Source organism: Ciconia boyciana, chromosome 1 (assembly GCF_034638445.1).
Source record: "Ciconia boyciana chromosome 1, ASM3463844v1, whole genome shotgun sequence".
NCBI lineage: Eukaryota > Metazoa > Chordata > Aves > Ciconiiformes > Ciconiidae > Ciconia > Ciconia boyciana.
The window spans coordinates 216574821-216594258 of NC_132934.1; the positions used below are offsets into that span (position 1 = coordinate 216574821).

The window sequence follows — 19438 nt, forward strand, 5'->3', positions numbered from 1 at the left end:
AGGTTTGCAACTGATGGAGGCATCAGTCGCCACCCTGTGCACCCGCACCTTGCACCCTTGAGCGGAGCCCGACAAGCCCCTCGCCAAGAAGGGACTGATGGGTTTGCATGGAGGTGCAGCGTTCAATCTGTTTTTTCCTGGGAAGCCTGGGGTTAACGGGAGGGTCTGGGCATCCCTAGATGCCTGTCTCCTGCAGGAGCCAGCTGGGCGTGATGGCCAGGAGCTCCCTTTCGCTTGGATAACTCACGCTGGGACGCCTTTGGCCTCGGGAGTTCCTCATTCCTTGCAGATATGAGTCACCGTTTGCAAACAAAGTCGATGTCAGAGCTGCAGGATGAAAGGGCAGCCCTGCACCATAACCACCCTAATAACCCTGTGTTGGTGGCAAGCTCTGCCTGGCAAGAGCATTGCACACACCACCAGCCACACTGGCCTTTCTGCTCAACACAGAGATTAAGGTGAGATGGCACCAGGACATACGTCTGAAGGCATCCTGGCACAGGCAGGAGAGACAGGCTCAAAGCAAAGCTGGCGGCAGCATCGCCCATTGGACTGGCAAATGCAGGAGGGTGGGGAGATGCAGGACTAGCAGGGACAGGGATGGAAGAAAAGCAAAAGGAGATGGCAGAAGGACAGACCCCAAAGCAGTGGGGAAGAGGGAGGCTAACATGCCAGCAGGCTGCCAGCCTTGGCTGAGGGAAGCAGACAGGAGCTGAAGATATTCACCACTCTGGGTCCAGCTCATCCCAACCCGCTCATGGTTTGGGGAGAACACAGAAGCTCAGTTTTGGGTACCGCCCAACACATCCCCAGGTGCTGTTCAAGCCCTGAGCCAGCCTTACCGCGGCAGACACGTTATGTTAGGCTTGTTCCCCAGGCCACAGCAGAGTTAAAAACCCTTGTAGATCAGCCAAGGTTGCAGGACAAGCACTGAAAGGTGAATTAATAGACTTTGCCAATGCCCAGCCCCTGGAGACAGCCATCGCTTTGCTAATCCTCCACGCCCCAGCACCCCAACCATGACCCTGGTTAATAATTGCAAGGAACAGCACAGAGCACCAGCAGCAAGGAAGCACTCCTGAGCTCGCTCAGGAGCCCTGGGGCTTCCCCAAAAAACCCTGCTGACAGCAGGAACCTTCTCCAGGGCTCCCCCAGGTTTATATACAGCAGCCCAAACCGGGATGGAGTAGCACAAGGACATGGGGCTGGTAGCAAGGTCTAGGTTCAAACATGGCATTGCTCACACAGAGCAAGTTTTCAGGCATCGGAGCAATACAGCCTAGGAAGAGCAGAGTCACACATGCAGAATCAAGCCACCTCCATCCATGGTCGTCCGGCCACATGGCCCTTGCTTATCCCAAGAGGGCTATCACCCCGTAGGTGCATCACGTTAAACACAGACCACCCACCCCAGGAGGTTACAGGAGTGCTGTGCCCTTCTCAGCATCCATTTTGATCACCATTGGTTAAAAAAAAAGAAAACAAAAGGATGCTATCTTTGTAGGAGTGGACTGAACATGTATTTCTATTATTTATTCAGGTCTTCTAATTGAATGTCTGGACCAGCTTCTTTTAAATCTGGTCACACTGCCTCCACTGGAAGCCTTGCACCACATCAATACACTCACACTGGTTTTCTTGCCAGCTGGGCAAAAACATTATGGTCTAAAGACGGACCTGTACCTCTGTGATGTGGCTAGAGGGAAGGACAGAAGAGTCACAGGGCGTTGCCTGAGGTAGCCCACAGAGCCTTTTTCTTGGGCATTATGGGTCACAGAGATGCTTCGTTAAGAGGTTTGGGTAACCGGAAAATTCATTCAGAAAACTCATCATTAGCACATATAAAATGCAGCACGTCTCCATGCAAATGTTCTGCCTTCAATAGCTTCTGCAGCCTCTGGGATAATTAAAGCAATTGAACTTCAAAAGATGCGGAGACGCGTGCCCAAGGAGCAGAAGAGATAACGGGGCTGCAGCTACTCTGTAGGAGATTGAGTTGAGGCAGCTGGATCCTACAGGATCGTTCCTCCCAGACTAGCTGTGCTGTTTGTCCTGCCGGCTGATCCAAAGCATCCCTCCTGCAGCTGCAGCCAGATCACGTCATAACACCAACACCGTCCCCAGGGCTATGGGTTTCTTCTCTCTCCCTCACCTTCACCCCTTGGTGCAGGCAGAGCCCAAAACTCTGTCTCCTTGGAGGCCTGGAGATACAACCAAGTCCTTCAGGTCTCCTCTTGAGAGACTCCTGGCCACACCAGAAATGCGTCCCTTGACCCGCTCCAGTTCAAACCAAGCGGGATCCAAACATCACCTGCAATTTCAGCCGACGAGGGCTCCCTGCTGCCTCTGAGATCAGGCTCCACACCCCAGGCTTTGCTACAGCTCCTGGCCCCAAGTCAGGACTCAAACCTCTGCCAAGACAACATCTCCCAGCTTTGGCTAATAAACAGTTTTAGTATTTTCTCTTTGCCTGAATAAAGGCACTGAGCCACTCTGCTCCTTGTACTCCTCCAACTTGGTACCTCCACTTTCAGTTTTCCCCTTTCATAGGCTCTTAACCCCCTTGCCGGACCCTTCCTGAGCCCCACGTCCTATAAATCCCATAGCCACAACAGCAAATATCCAGACCACACCTGGGTACTGCCTGATGTCAGAAGAGCATTCCCCTTGCCTGCAAAACCTTCAGGCTGGGCCAGCAAGATCTGCCATTTTTTTATTTTACCTCCCTTTCCCTCCCTGTCTTTCATGAGCTTTTCTTTCTATGACTCTTCTAAAGCATCATGAGTACAAAAGTCATATTTAAAGGCCTGTAGCAACTCAAGTTGCTGGTGTTTTTGAAGATGGAAGCCTCTCTCAGATAGACTGAACCACCTCAAATTTGTGAGGTTTATTAGAAATCTTTGTTACTGGATCCACCTGGCTCTTGCAAGCTGAAAGGTCTGAAGGTAAGTTCCCGCTGTCCCAGCTGGAGCTCTCCAAGTCATGTTTCTCCCTTGGATGCTGCAACTCCCCCACTCTCCCAGCCAACTTTCTCCCCTTATTGCTTCATTTCAGCAGCACTGCTTTTCTCTAACGTAGAGGCAAGAGTTTGCCATGCTTCCCTTGGAGCTGAAAGGCTGCAGCCTTTTACAAGGCAGGGACTAGACACCAGCTTTCCTTCCCCAGGGAGACGGATACAGGTCACGATGCTGAGCACCGCAGGTTACCTCCATTCAGTCTCATCTCCCTATCAAGCATCTTCCCTATCAAGTAGCAGGAGGTTGGACAGACAACTCCCATGGGCCACAGCTGGTCCATGACCTAGAGCTGGATGATCAAAGCCAACCAGCACCACAAGAGCTGCTGCTACGCATTGTGGCTGACACACACCGCAGCATTGCGATGTTTGCTGCAGTAGGGACGGATTATCTCCTGCCATGGAGATGCTTTCAGCTCTTTGTGCATAGCAGAAAGACTCAGGGAGGGACTGATCCACTTTACAAGGGACAGTGACCTCCAGAAAGCGCAGGAAGCCTCGATGCACCAACACAACATGACTTTTGGTAGGTATGTCATGCTCTGGTGCAGCACCCACCTTTGCTTGCTTTTGCTTCCCAGCACTTCTGTAACAGGATCAGCCATCAGGATATGATACATCCCCACGTCATCCTGCTCCATGCGATCCAGAGGGCAAGGTAGGACCTCTGCACCCATGGGGCTCCACATGGTCCTCTGGAGCCCTTCCTGTGGTAACCCAGAAGAAGACCCTGCCCTTTCCTAGCCCTTCCTTAACACCCCGAGCTGTGCCCTTGGGCAGGCTCACAGGGTCAAACTAACCCATCACCAAGCCACAAGCACAAACAGTGAGACCAAAACCCTGCTCCTTATGCTGTAACTCCAACCTCATGTTTGGGGGCAAAATCCAAAATTTTCGCTCCTCTGAGAGCATCCGCTGCCCTGTGGCACTCACCTTCCTGGGGCTGCCCCTAAGGGAGGGATTACAGGCAGCATCATCAGGAGAGACCCTACGCAGACAGTATAAAAAGCAGCCATCCACCCAGGTCAAAAGATTTCTTCCAGGCAAGGATTTCTCCTCCCTTGAAGACCTCTTGCTCTGCTGCAGCCCAGCGCGGCTGGTGCTTGCTCTTGCTGCCATGCCCAAAAGCTGGATCCATCACCCCTGCTCTCATCCCAGCAAAAATATCTGTCACCGCTCTGATGTCTGTCTGGAAACCCTGCCCGAAGCCGGAGGGGGCACCGGCTTGTCTGCAGGAGGTGGCTCAGGGCATGTTATTACCGCATGGTTAACGGCAAGCAGGAGAGCATGGGCTGAGCACAGGGCTCTGGGATGGGGATTAAGCCCCTGCCTCCTCTCCCAGTAGGTATCCTGCTGGAAGTCCTTGCTCCGTATCTCTTTAGATATCGTGCTGCAGCAGCCCTGAGCCGGAGCAGCAAGTCACAGGGTACGTACGAGACGTTCCCCATGACGTGGGGAAGAGCTTCACTTCCCCGCATGGGACAGAAACCTGCTGCAGCCCCGGCCACAGCCCCGCATTAGGCACAATAGATCACTGCTCTCCTGCATGAAGACCTGCCAGGCAGCTGAAGGCAAGACTTGCCGGGCAAGCAGCCAACAGACACCATCCCCATCCAACGCCCACACAGCAGTGAGTGGCCTGGCTCCTTGCAAAAGCAGAGTTTGCAGCTGCATCTTTTACCAATGCAAGACTTCCCTTTGCTCAGCAGAGAAATGACCTCCCTTAATCATCTCAGAGCAATCCTTACAGTATTTACACATGCTCAGACAACTGGTAGGACCAGCTCTGCAAGGCTTTTGGAGCAGCAAGCCTGCAAATACTTCGTAGGAAGCTCTTGCTTACCAGGGTGTGGCTTGCAAAAAATAAAACAAACCAACCCCAAACTCTGAGCAACAAGCAGGTGTGCTTCCTTCTTCTTTATAAGGGGACTGGGGGCAATGGTGGAACAACTCAGGATGGGCTGGGAAGGGATGGAGTCAACCAGAGCCATCTGCATCCTGCACCAGTGAGCCAGGGAACCTCAAACAAGTAGAAATGCCATGTAAGCTGGGATGGAGGGTGCTCACAGCAAGGGAGGGATGTGTTTTCTCACCCAAGGAATTGACTGTATGAATTACCTGGAGATATAACAAAAAAACCCCAGCAACAACAAAACCACAGTGGGGGAAAAGTATCTGGGTTTAAGGGAAGGCCAGGCAGGAGCAGACCTGGAGCCTTGCCCTTTTCAGCTGGTGATCAGAGAGACCTGCTGCCTGCCATGTTGTAACTCCATAGAAAGCAATATTACGTGTCCCTTTCCCTGATGGTAAAAGCGTAGCCCTGCCCTGGGCTGCCGCAGTCGTATTTGATTAGTTATGGCCAGATTACAGGATAAACCTCGAAGCGATAAAACAGGGCTGCAGCCTCCCTCATCCAAGGATGAGCTCCAGCCAGCCAGGGAGACGATTTGGCCGATAAGCTAAGGAGGTACCTGCATAGTGGGGAGAAGAAACCCCCTCCCACATACCATTTCAGAGCTCCCCATTAAGGTTTTCCAGCCTCCCAGTGTTAAGGTGGTTGGGATGCTTTGGAGTCCCCTCTCCCCTTAACCTACATTCACGACTGATTGAAATCGCAGGACATGAGAGAGCAGAGATGATGCTCAGATGGATGGTGGAAGGACTAAAACTGGTTGTTTTTGCACAAGGGCAAACCAAGGGGCAGGGAGTGCTTTTCTGTGCCAGAAGAGTACTTTAAGGTAAAATGCATCAGAACGTTATTGAATTGGGACATACCCCCTAGAGCACATGAAAGCTGCCTACGGGATGGACGAGCCGGCAGGGAGTGAGGAGCTCAGTCCAGCCCCTCTGAAGGGCTGGATCAGCCCCAGAGGAGCGGGTTCTCTGACCTACATGCTGCAGACCCTGCGGGCTCCCAGCATGGCTTTGCAGGGGTATCATCTGTCATGTCTCCAGCCCAGGAGGATCCCCAAAGCATAAAGATCTGCAAGATTGGCTGAAAACTAATGCATCGTGCAGAAAGGCAAAAGCTTTTGAAGCCTCCTCGGTCCCAGAGTGTGAAGCAGAAAGGATTTTTTCCTAGAGGGAGTGAAAAACTCAATGGCAATCATTCCTATTTCCACCATGTCCTCAAGAAGTTACCCCTATATTGAGGCACCAGAATGGGGGTCTCTCCTACAATGTAAGCCAATTTAGCAAGAATAACCTATGGATGAAAAGGCTCCATGGCGCAAAGGGGAGAGCTAAGAGCAGGGGAAGGGTTAATGTTGCAGCCAGACAGATGCTTGACTGGTAAAAAAAGCAGCCCCCATGAAGCCAACGGGTCTGTGTCAATTTTCTGCACTGCCCAGAGCCTGGCCCTTTCTCCCTGGGTAATCAACTGGAAGTGAGCAGAGCCAGAGTAATCACCGCACCTCATTCCCCATCCGCAACGCTGCCCGCGGGGCCAGGAGATGGAGGAGCACCGGCTGGCCTGAAGCAGGTCAACGCAAGCCCATCATTGAGCCCGAAGCAGCTCAGAAGAGCAGGTGAAGGCATGAAGACATCAGCAAATAAACAGTACCCGAGCATTCCCCACGGCATGAGCAAAGGACGATGGATGCCTCTCTACGGGCTGAAACCCTCCTGCAGGTATGGAAGAGGTTTCACCTCTGGACATCTGCAGAGAAAGGAATTGACACCTCTAGAGACTAGTGAGGAGGAGGAGGGAGAGTGCCTGATCCCAGTCTTCAAGGCACCACTGCATCCTTCTCATTCTCCACATATTAACCTGCTGCTGCCCTGCTTGGAGTAAGCGTTAGGAGAGGGGTCTTGGCACCTCTGGACCGGCCAAAATTATCTGATAACGAATGCACAGGCGTGAGCAGATTTAGAGGATGCACCCGTTCTTAGTATCATCATACCCCAGCACAAATGCTGTCTAAATCTCCTCTTGGGATCAGATCCAAAGCCTTCTTAAAGCATCGATGCTTTGTTATTAATCTGTGCTGCAACTGGGGAAGGGAGAGCTGGATTTTTTTTTTGAGGCATAATCAAAGACAAAAAATTATCTTGGTGACGTAGCTGGGCTTCATCTGCTTCATGCCTGGTCCGGTGGAGAGACCCACTCGGCTAACACAGCTCTTCCCAAAGGACATACCAGGACAGGGTGCCTGGACCAGAGAGTCCTGGCCTCCTACCTCGACAAGCCCCAAATCCTCTTTATATGACAGTCAAGCACCTTAGAAGAGAGGTGATGTGCCCTAATTAACACTCTCTTACCCTCCTCCGATGGGATGCAGTTGCAGAGCCTCTAGATAAGCTTCCCAAGCTAAACTGAATGAATTCACACACATTTGTCCCCAACACCAACACTGTTCTCCAGTTTAAATAGCTCTTCTACCTCCCTGGTGTTCACTCTTTGGATGTATTTATAGGCAGCAAGCACATCCCCTCTCCGCCTTTGTTTCGCTGGGCTTTTATAGCCTCCAGTATAATAGCTCTCCATCCCTCTGATCAGCCTCGCAGCCCTGTTTCCCTGCACCTGCTCCAGGCTGAGCTAATCCCTCTCAAGCACCAGATCTCAGAGCCTGGTCCTTCCACGTTAACTCTTCCCTACCCTTGTCCCACCAACACCCTTTGCCTGGTTCCCCTCGCCTTTTTGCAGCCCTCCCAGAGGCACCCGGGAACCGAACCAGCCCCGAACCCCCGGTCTCTGCCATCCCAATGTGATTCGACCTCCAAACATAGCACAAAGCGCAGCCATACAGCACCTCGTTGTATGGCCTGGTATATGTCCTAGGGGACACCCCCACACCCTGCAACTCATCCTCGAGGTCAGCTGGTTCCTTCTGGCCGAGCACCTCATCCACCCCATACGGATGGTGCCTCTCAGCTTGGTGTCACAGGCGAATCTTGGCATGAAAAATGAGAATGAGCTCAGATCTTCCCTTCGAGGCTTTAAGTAGATTTAAGCTCTCCTGCAGGGGGTTAATCTGTCCAGCAGTGCCCTTTGCCACCTCCCCTAGCCCCCGGCAGAAGTCTTCTCCACTGACATACTCCCACATGCATGAAGTGTGTAGAGCCCCATCAAGTCCAGATAAGGGAGACCTGTAGCATCTCCTTTGCCTAAAAATGAGAGCAAAGCTACAGGTTGGTCCAGCACAGCACCCCACAGTAACAGTCCTGGGTTTTCACGTCCCTCCACCCCGGGGGCTTGAGGATGCCCATGGCAGTTCTCCATGGGCATCCATCAACAGCTGAAAGCGCTCCCTGGAACAGACAACGCTGAGCGGGAGACAGCAGCCGAGCAGGGATTTTGCTGGGCTCATGGCCATGTCAAAGCCCTGCCTAAGTCATTTCTTACCAGAACAGGCAAGGATGGGGAGCTGGTGGCAGAGAGCAGGGTTGGACTTGACCCTGCCACAAACTTCCCGAGTGCCTTGGTCATGTCACTTTGCCCCTTTTTTATGTGTCACTGCTTTGCAGACAGGATTATTGCTTCTGCATGTCACACGAGGTGTCCCTAGGACATGACAAAGGGGCTTGATTTCTATTCTGAGCAGGGCCTGCTACAGCAAGCCCCGCTGCCTTCCTCAAAACCTGCTTTGCCTTTCACTAATGCCTTGATCCTCAACTCTACTGCCAAAGAGAAAGTTTTTCCCAACCGATTCTGGCTCGCCACTCCTGGCAAGCGCCAGACACTGAGCAAGCCAGCCCCCACGCACGCAGCAGTGTTTGTACACACGCACCCGTTGCGGGGGGGGATTTAGACCGCACATCCAGCTCCCAAGCGTGGAGGGTCACTTAAAGAGCATCCGTCGGTCCCTCTTGGGTTGTATAGCCCTGCTGCCTGGCTCATGGGCTGGAGCTGAACCCCAGGCGATTCGCGTTAAAGAAATACTTAAATAAGTAGGAGGCAGCCTATGTTCCTGGGAAGGGCAGCAGGGAAATGGATCACACCAGCAGGACAGATTGTGACTGTAGCAAGACATTGCGCTGAGCGGGAGCTAAGTGGTGAGCACCCGGATCAGGCCCCCTCCTCCATCCATGCCTGGCTCTGCTGCTTTTCCCCCTCCCCAGTTCTTGCAGCCCCAAGGATGCTCCCAACAGGTGATACCTGCTCTCCCCTGCATCCGTAAGCTTGCCCCTCCTCAATTCACTGCTGCCCCAAGCAGCATGGCTAGGCAGGCTCTCTGCATCTGCCTTGGGCTACCCACCACCCATGTGCAGAGTGTGGGGTGGGGGATGCAGCTGCAGGGACCCTGTGTTGCCCTCACCCCAGTATAGCACCAGTTCAGCACACCAGGCTGAGCCTGGGAGGAGGATCCGAGCCGCCTAAGATGTGAAAGTGGATGGAGATGAAAGGCGCCCCGGGGAAAGTCTGCAGCACGGTCCTTGCTGGATGCAGCAAGAAAAGCAGCTGAGGATTTAACAGCATCCTCCGCTACCCGCCGTGCTCACTGTCCTGCTTTCATCTCCATTTGCCACGTCTGCCCGCACGCCCCACCAAGCTCAGAGCTAACGCGGCACCCAGGCAGAAATGTAATGGTAATTGGTAATAAATAATTGGTAATAAATCCAAGCATCGCAGGCGGGTGGATCTGCAGGGCCAGGCAAGCAGCCCAGGCTCACCTGGCAGCTACGGGAGTGGGAGACGAGGGACAGAGGACCAGAGCCACTTCTGATGGGACGCCCTCCACCAGAAAGCACCAGGCTGGTTTCTCAGGTCCAAAATAACATTTTTCAGGGCAGGAAGAAAAGGAAAAAGGGATGGTGCCTCCCACTCCTGGGATACGGGAAATCCAGATTCATATCTCTGCATGGAAACCCGAAAAGACCTCAGTCTCCAGCACCCCAGCAGCAGCCTGGCCTGCCCTGGGGGCAGGAGCTCTCTCTCGCCTTAACTTTCCCTCCAACTTACTAAAAGCCCTTGGGTTTGTCCCCCCCAAAACAGAACAAAGAACAATACTGAAACCTCAGGATTTTTTCCCAGTGCAGAAATTCCGCTCTCCAGCCAGCGCCGGTCTCCGCGAGGCCTCGCTGCTAAAAGTTTCTGTCCAGCTTGGCTCCGCCAGCAAAAACAACCCGGACCGGGAGCAGCTGCGGGGCTTTAACCACCCAGGGCGCGACTTCCAGATACTCCGGCCCCGAGCACCCCGACTTCCAGCATCCCCAAAAACCAGACCTCACGCCAGCGCTCGCTTGAAGGCAAGGGCAGCAAGGTGCTCCCAGCAAGGCAGCGCAGGGGAGGAGGCGGGTGCTTGCTTTCGGCTTTATTTGCCCCCAGATTGTCTTACACGCACCCTGCAATGCAGGTACCCCCGGTTCCCAAAGCCACAGGTGCCTTGAGCGTCCCCCCGAGGGAGCGTCCCCCCGAGGGAGGCTGGACCCCCGGGCAGGGCGCGGAGCTGCCTCCCCGCGGAGGGAGCAGCAGCCGGGGGGCGCAGGGAGGAGCCGTCCCCCGCCTCCCCGGGGCCGGGGCTCGCCTTACCTGCCCGTCGCCGGTGCCGTTGCCCGATGCCGGTGGCCGCTGCCGCCGCTCCGGGCGCGCCGCTGCCCGCAGCGCTTCGCCCCCCCGCCCCAAGCACCGCCCCGACGGGGCGGGCAGCGGCCGCCGGCGCCGCGCCTGCGCTGGGACCGGCACCGGGAAGGGGAAGCGGGAACCGGCACCGGGAACCGGCACCGGGAAGGGGAAGCGGGAACCGGCACCGGGAACCGGCACCGGGAACCGGCGCTCCTCACGGCTGGGAACTGGGACTGGCAGCGCCCGGCCGTGCGAAATGGGAGCGGCAGCGGCTGGCGCTGGTCCAGGACCTGAGCCCCGGGGACTGGGGACCAGTCTGGTGAACTGGGAACTCCACTGGGAACCGGGATTTGGGACCGGCGTTGCCCAGGCACCAGGACCTGGCATCATCTGGGAAATGGGCCCGTCACCGGGAACGGGGGGCTGGCAGCACCCCGATGGGGAACTGGGACGGGGAACTGGGGCTTGCCCAGGCACCAGCCACCACCAGCTGGGGGCTGGGAACTGGGACCAGTGCCTGGATCACCTAGGCACTGGCACCAGCCGCCGGGACCCCCCAGGCACTGGCTCTTGGACCAGCACTGGGACCAGCATTGCCCTGGCACTGGATACTGGGACAAGGTCCCACTGGCTCTGCCTGGGACCCGGCACCAGGAGTGGGAACTGGGCGAACTGGAGCACCGTGCACCAACACCAGCTGGGCACGGCACGCCAGGGCCCCCCAGGCACTGGGCAGCAGGGGGGCATCAGGACATCACCCATAGAGGGTGCAGGGGAGAGTCATCGGGGGTCGCAGGATTTGGGTGCGAAGAGGCCATCCCCCAGTCAGGAGTGATGTGGGGCAGGATCACTGGGATTGAAGGAAATGTGTTTTCCAGCCCAAGACCAAAGTTATTCCCCTTTTCTGTTTTACAGGAGGGAAACTGAGGCGCTGGGGAGGGGGTTCAAAAGCTTGGCCCCCCTGCACACCCATGGAGGTGGGCATGCAATGGGTGTCGTGGGGCTGGTGATGGGGCCGAGGTGGCTGGACCTGCCGTGCCCTCGCGGTGGAAAACATACATTCCCAGCCCGCAAATATAGGTCCAAGAGGGGAAAAATAAACATGACCCACCCAAAAGTGCATCCCCCAGAGCGGGAAGGAGCCGGTGGGGTTTTACAGACCCTCTGTCATGGGCAGCTCTGGCCTGATGCTCTGACTTGACACGCGAGCTTTATTGGCAGTATTCAGGGTTTATCGTGAATTAGGCCAAAAAGAGATGGCAAGGGAAGAACAATTAAAGAAAACATTTGTAAATGATGGGAATAAACTTTTCCCATTCAAAATTATGGGCGATCAGACTCTTTCAGACAACAAAAAAACAAGGCTAAGGGTTAGCTGCTGCCTGCCAGCGACAGAGTGAAAGCTCAAAGACGTCTGCTTGCCACATTTGCGGTAATGCGGTGAAATTTCAGTGATAAAATTAGAAAGGGGGCTGTGCCTGGAGCAGCGTTGGCCTGGCATGAGCTCCCGTTCCCACCGAGGTGTCACCTGCAGCTGTACGTGGTCACCACGAACCACGTGGGTGATTCACCTCCTCCAGGGCCAGCCATTTCCTCAAGTTTCTTATTATCTGAAACCCTTCTGGACTTTTCATATTAAGGTTCTCAGTATTTTCCTGTTAATTTTATGATAATTTCATTACTTATTCAATTCATGCAATATTTGTGTTACAATTATTTTAATTCATTTATTAGTTGAAGGACTAGGAAAGCCAAAAATCTGTAGTTCCACGAATGCTTTCTTTGGCAGCAAAAGCCACTTTCTAATGTTTTCCTTCTCTTTGCTTGCTTTCCCCTCTCCCCCACGGATCTTGGGGCTGCTGTGACCTGGTTGTGCTCAAAACCAGGTCAGTGCAAGGGTCCCATTTCACGCACCCCTTTTTTCTCCCCTCATCAAAAATCACCAAGGAAAAAAACGCTAAAACCCACAGGGTTTTAGGACCCCATATTTAGGACCCCATATTAGGACCAGAGCCCGGCCCTGCGCAGTGCCGAACCATCACCCTAACCATGGTGGGAAACTCCAGCAGCAAATGGCAAAGACCAAAAAAAAAGGGGGAAAAAAAAAAAGACAAACCCTCAGTTTCTGAATGTTTGTAAAAGGGAGGAGTAGATCCTACACAGGTCTCCAACCCCAAGCCCAAAATCATCAGTAATGGCCCTAAAACCAGCTACCAGGCAGGCTGGGGCAGGGATGGATGCTGCTGCTGCTGCTCCCTGGGAGGGCAGGGAGACCATAGAGCCCGTTTTGATTTGCGATGTGCTTAAATGGAGAGACACTCCGTCACTGTTAATTAATTAATATCATCATCCATCATTCCTCCCACCGGTACAGATACCTCCTGCCCAGTTAGTTAGCGGCCGTGGGCTTGCTTTAACAGCAATGGAGGTAAATAGGTAAATCCCTGTTGCACCGTTTCACCTATGTGACCCCAAAGCTGCTTAGGGGGAGCACCCCACTGCTGGGGACATGGGGGAGTTTGTCATCCCCAGGGGTGGATGGGTGATGCTGTGCAGCGCCGGACAAAGGGATTAAGAGGAAGGAAAAATGAAAAACAAGAGAAAATGGGCTCACCCTTGAGATGAATCAGCAGTGGGAGCCTGGCTTTTATTTTGTTAACCAGCTGGAAAACATTAGGGAAAAGCTCCTCCGCCGAATTAAGGCAGCGAATGGGTCCCCAGCCGCTCCCATCTCCCCGCAGGGACGTGGAGCCCGAGCCCGCTCTCGTCGCAGGCCCAGATCTCGCCGATTAACTTAGTTGCATTTTCGATTTCAGCCTCAGCAGGGGAAGGAAAATTACGTAAATACGATTTGTAACGACGCTTCGTTGCTCCTCAGCGTGATACAAATGAGGCCGTGGTGACGGGGGTGATGTGAGGGCTGCGCAGGGAGGGGGAAAGCAATAGCAATGCTTTAAAACCGGACCCTGAAAATAAGTAAGAATAAGGTAAAAGGCAAAGTGGAGGAGGAAAGTTGCAGTCGGTGATTCCTCCAACAAATAGGATTTCATTATTCCTTCTGGGATTTCAAAGCAGATGGCTTAGTGAGGTTTTCCTCCCTCCTGGGAACAATTTGTTGTTCTTGCTCATGCGGGGGACCTCCAAGGTGAGGTTTGGTCCTGGGGTGGTTCAAGGTGAGGGTCTGCCTGCCCGGGCTGGTGGGAGGTGGAGAACTGCCTGCTCCTGCCACCCCTGCTCCTACGAGGCCAGCTCTCCCCCTCCAAGGCATGTTTGGGGGAGAAAAGTGAGAAAACGGCTGCAGGTGGGCGGCTGGTGCCCATATTCTCACTTTCATGCCGTGGAGATGCAGGGAGCAACCGGCGACGGCCCCATCCCCAATGCTGGAGCTGCCTGGTGAGAGCGATCTGAGCACCGTTGATCCCAGCAGCCTGCAGTCTTCTGCTGCTCTCTGAAGATACCAAGAGATGAGCCTAGTACGATTCCTCCGGTGGTCCATCCGCACTTGAATTAAACAGCATTTTTCTGAATTTTACAAAGTTGCTTGCCCTGGTTGCAGCCTCTGGAATACCAGTAATGTATTCTCTCTTTTCCCTCTCCACATGATTGCAGCATAATCTCCTACTCACTTGATTTATTTAAGCAGGCCTTCAGATGCTCCAGTAATGGGAGTCATTTAGGTCCCTCTGCAGATATGTATTTATTTATTGCTGTTCATTTAAACTGCAGAGCCAGTTGGCAGGAGAGAGACAAGACTGGGGTCACAAGGATGTTAAATTATTCGCTGTCAAAAATAGCTGGTTGAGAAAGTTAAATTAAGCAAGGTCATTCAAGGTCAGTCAATCACTGGTGGGAGGAGAAGGGTGTTAATTAGCTGTTTTATTTATGGGGGTCATTGTGACCAAAGGACCAGCAGTTGGTAACGAAAAGGGAAACTATAGCAACTCCTCTTGTTTTTTGGCAGAAGCAGCTCTTGGATGAGAAGCCAAATTGCTGTCCTTGACCACGACGGAGAAGTTGAGGCTATTGAAAGGCTTGTGATGCTCCCGGAGACCCTGTGGAGCCCCCTGAGGCATGGGTCAGGGAGTTCCCCCTTACAAAGCCCATCTTGGGGCTGAACTTGGTGATGCTCCTTCCACGAGGATGCTTGGGCAGCAGCTGGGGAGTTGCTTAGCAGGGGTGGAGGTCTCAGAGGGCATCTGAGATACTTTGGTTGCTCATGCAGACAGGTCCTTGCCCGAGATTTTGCCACCTCTCTTGGCAGATGGTCCAGTAGCTGCATATCCTTTCTGTTAATACTTGTGTTTCACTTCCCATTTGAACTTCACCAGCATCTTCTTGCAGCTATTAGACCTTGCAGTATCCTTTTCCTCCTAGTTTAAGAGCTCCCTAGTATCAGGCATCTCCTCCCTTTCCATTCTCCTCCACCGTGCACTACTATGGACCAGCTAAGGTAGGAAAATCAGTTACTAAACTGGGCAGGGATGACCTGGAGTCACTAGGAGACAACAAATCCACACCTTGTAGCTTACTGCATGACCTTCCATAGGAGAGCAGCATGATGATGGCAGCCAGGTCTTTAATGATAGCAGTACCTGGCCAGAAGAGACCTTTCCATCCCAAGGTCTGTATCATAACCTTTCATCAAGAGGCCTATTTTTTTCCCCTATTTATTCATAAAATGAGAGGTGGAAATCGTAAGCCCTGATGAAACCCACCCTCTGCCTCCCTGCCCCGGTGAACGCATCCGCCGCGGTTCGGGATGCGCCCACGCCGTGATCCGCACAGCGGCCGGCTGGCAAACAGCTCGCGCTAATTGATAACTCTGCTGGGAAATCCATACCATTAAATTCTCCATTTAATTGTCTGTATCAGCGCTTGCTTCTGCACAGTCACAAATCAGGCAGCTTTTTAATGGGCCGGCTGCTATTAAGCAAGAAAAAAGTCAACCAGCAAGAAGCTTGCTTGAAAAGGAATGAAAACATGACATCAGAGTTTATACTGGAGGAGAGAGTTGATGTTGCAGCTGAGATCAGAGTGAGAGCTGTGGCCCAGAGAGATTGGCCTTCCCCTGAAAAGCAAGCAAGGTAAACCAGCAGAGGAAAGGTTATCCATGATTATATCTACAGAAGGGAACTCAGGTATCACAAACCAAGCTCTGGCAGCACGGGGCTGCTTGAGCATTTACTCTTCTCCCCTATCCTGAATCCTCCTTGAGTCCTCCTCCTTGGGGTGACACCAGATGACACAAGTGTGGGAAATGGGGCTCAGGTCCCCAGTCCCTTGGCCGTCTGAACATAATTAGAGAGCTGGGCTAACGCTCACGGCTTTCCTATCCCACATCGATCCGCTCTCCTACGCGAGTACTCACCCGCTTATGAATAAGCGACTTCAGAAGAAAATGCCCAAGTGCTGAAAAAAGATGGTGTTGCAAAGCCTGGTCTAGGGATGTGCTGCCATATTAAACTCCAACGTGCCAGCCCAGCCCTGCAGCACTTCGGGGTAATCTGCACTTAAGGAGATGAGGTTGGGGCAAGCGTCCTGGCTAAACCCCAGCTGAGTTTGCAGCCGGGTGGCTGAACAGCTGAAGTGCCGTGCAGAATGGGGAGATACCACCTAAAGGGCAGCTTGGAGGATGCAGATGTGAGCATTTCCCACTCTCTTAACCCACCATAATTCCTTCTGGGCTCCAGGGGCCAAGCATGACATGGCCCCTCTGTTCCTGGGCTTTCAAAGAGCCTGAACCCATCTTCCCAAGAGAGCAGAGAAACCCTCAAATTTTCAAGGCTTCCAGACATAAGCTGATGGACCCAAGAATAGCAGAGAACTGAGTAACAGCCAAGGGTACACCTCCATCTTACCTGCCATCCATCCTTTTGTTGGACTAATATAGAAAACAAGGAGATAACAACTTCCAGCACCATGTCCCTTACGTTCCTCAAGTGAAAAGAAGAAAATCTTTCCTGAAACCCCAATGCGATGCCAGGACCAGGTGGGGGTCGGTCAGTGACAACCCACGGACGCTGCCCTCTGCCAAACCCTGAGACATCAGCAGATAAAAGCGGTGGCCAAGAGCTCCCACCTTGCCAGGGTTTCTCATGGCACAAGCAGCACTGGAGCACTTAGAAGTCAACACCGTCTCCTGGCCACAAACCCTCCAGGACTTTGGTCATCATTCAGCCATGACCACCTAGCTGGAGGGGACCAGGGCTCAGCTGCTTTGGCAGGAATGCGCCTCTGCTTGGGAGCAGACAGCGTTATAGGAGTTCAGTCGATGACCTTGATTTTTCCATGGGGTTGTCCACAGTGAGAAGCAAGATGGTTTGGAAAACAAGCAGGTTGCCAGCAATCCCATGTTTCCTGGAGCAGAGAGGAAGGAAAGAAGCAAACGGCACTGCTGTCCTCTCAGCTGCTCTTTATGACAGGTCAGAAGCCGTCCTAACAAATGCTGACTCCAAACTGTCCTGCCAAGAGCTTTTTAGGCAATTTTCCTGCTGGTTCTCTTCTTCACCCCGGAGACAAAAAAATTACAGGGTATTTTTTCCCCTCTGCCTTCAGCCCCCAGCAGACAGACATCTGAAGCTCCCGTTTCCAGCAGTGCCCAAGAGCATACAACGAGCTGGGCAAGGCAGAGCCGCACATCAAAGCTCTTCCACGCTACTCTTCTTGCAGATAAGCAGCTTGTTGTGATATTAGGACAACTTCTGATCATGGCTTCACAAGCCTAAGTCAACGCTGGGATGGGTGGAATAACTTGAGATTTACACTGGTGTAACTGAGACCGAGTTTTGCTTGATAACAGCTTCCCTCTGCTTCCAGTCATGCTCGCTGTGCAAACCGGTGGCTTGTTTCTGAAGGACTCTCAGAAAGGCAGGATTTGCTTTTCCTAAGCAAATTTTAGAAAACTCTGCTGTGTTTTGAGTTTCTCTTTGTTTCCCAGTCACCTAACAGTGCTGCCCATTTATAATGTGTAGATACATCAAAACACTACCGGATTCCTGTGTCAGAAGAGACTTTGTCCGTCCAGACGGTGATCCTCAGATGTCACTTTTGGACTGCCCTCCTTGGTTTTTGGAGTGGCCAGCTCTGGGGAGGAGGAGCAGGCAAACCTTGGACCTCATGGACACACCCTTGACCGAGTCCTTGCTACCACGTATGTAGAGCAAAGCTCTCAGAAGAAGACAGGGCCAAAGATGACTCAGATGATTCCCTATGAGATAAGACAGTAAGATGAGTAGCCAGTGGATCTTAAAGGACAAATTTCCCCAGGGATTTACTCATTTTGTGCGATGTATTTCTGACTGAGCTACCTCCAACACCCGCCAGGACCTCTGGGTTGGCCACTCACACCCATTGCATTTAAAGGAAACAGGTTTCAGAGATGCTGAGGATAATTTGCTGTGGTGGCCATGTGTCCCAACAGTCCCTTCACCCCCCTGCACCAGAAACCATGTTTCCATCACTCTCACCCCATGAGAACTTGTAATCTAGGAATTCCCCCACCATTTCCAAGGCAGATATTTTCACTCTACAACCTACTCTCCTTCAGCAAAGAACATCTCTAGGACGTGTCCTGGACGTGTCCTAGGAAATACCTAGGGTATTTCCTTCTACGTATTGCCCATCAGCCTAACCTTGTCCCCAACACCAGCGTGCAGCAACTCCAGCACTTGTGCTGACTCCTCCACTTGGTGAGGAAGCCAACTCCAATCTTTGCTTCCGACTGTCTCCGATTACAGAGCTCGGGGAAGTTGCTTGAGTATTAATTAGAGAGGTCACCTCTACATGTCAGCTTCATCCGGGCTTAGCTTCAAACACTAGGCAAGCATAAAACCATTAGCACAATCAAGATTTATTTGCTGCAGTACAGACTGGCTGGAAAGGTGGAGCCGAGGGTGTGGGAAAAAACAACAGCGATGTAATTCTTCGTGTAAACCCCAGCAGCAAGGGACTGCTCAGCATCCTCGTCTAACCCCTGAACCGTAATTCAGCTGCTGTGTTTGGGAGTCCACAAGAGCCTTGACTTGGGTACAGCCCCTCAGTGCATGCTCAGAAATCATCCTCTTTCCTTGCAGTGTCTAGCAATTGGCTTCTGCCCCTTCCTCCTCTGCAAGTTGTATATTTTAGGGGAAAATACTGTATTGTAGCCAAAATGAGTGTGTAGGAGAAGGAGATGTTCCCAGACATACTTTTTTCAAAGGGATCTCTGACACCAGTACTTTTTCGTTGCTGCCAGTTTGTAAAACAGACTGAACCATCATTTTAAAAGCTCTGGATACACCTTTTTATCATATACTGGGAAAAGCAGCAGTTATCCAGCACTGCTGATGAGACTGCTGGTTACCATCTGCGTTGTGCAGCTACTCCCCTCACATGCCAGTAATACAGATGACAACGATACCAATGGCATCTCGCGTGCCCTGAGTCCCCTCTTTTTCAAAGTTTTAGAGAACAGGGATGTCTCAATCATAAATCTTGAGGAGAATGTGACACTAATTTTAAATGGTCTGTGTAGCTGATTGTCATGGTTTAAACCCAGGCAAGGAGCTAAGCCCCACACAGCCGCTCGCTCACTCCCCCCTGGTGGGATGGGGGAGAGAATCGCAAGAGTAAAAGTGAGAAAACTCCTGGGTTGAGATAAAAGCAGTTTAATGGGTAAAGCAAAAACCATGTGTGCAAGCAAAGCAAAACAAGGAATTCCTTCACTCCTTCCCATGGGCAGGCAGGTGTTCAGCCATCTCCAGGAAAGCAGGGCTCCATCGCACGTAATGGTGACTTGGGAAGACAAACGCCCTCATTCCGAACATCACCGCCTTCCTTCTTCTTCCCCAGCTTTATATGCTGAGCATGACTCTTATGCTATGGAATATCCCTTTGGTCAGTTGGGGTCAGCTGTCCCAGCTGTGTCCCCTCCCAGCTTC

General features: G+C 52.6%; 1 protein-coding gene across 2 annotated transcripts in view; it reads right to left on the minus strand.

The window, feature by feature from the left end:
* Window positions 1-10568, minus strand: part of CAPN5 (calpain 5) — a 58315-nt gene extending 47747 nt beyond the window's left edge. For both annotated transcript variants that reach the window (XM_072850876.1, XM_072850874.1), the window contains exon 1: window positions 10488-10568. The gene's annotated coding sequence lies outside the window, so the exon portion shown is untranslated. The remainder of the gene's footprint in view (window positions 1-10487) is intronic.
* Between the last annotated feature and the right edge of the window lie 8870 nt (window positions 10569-19438).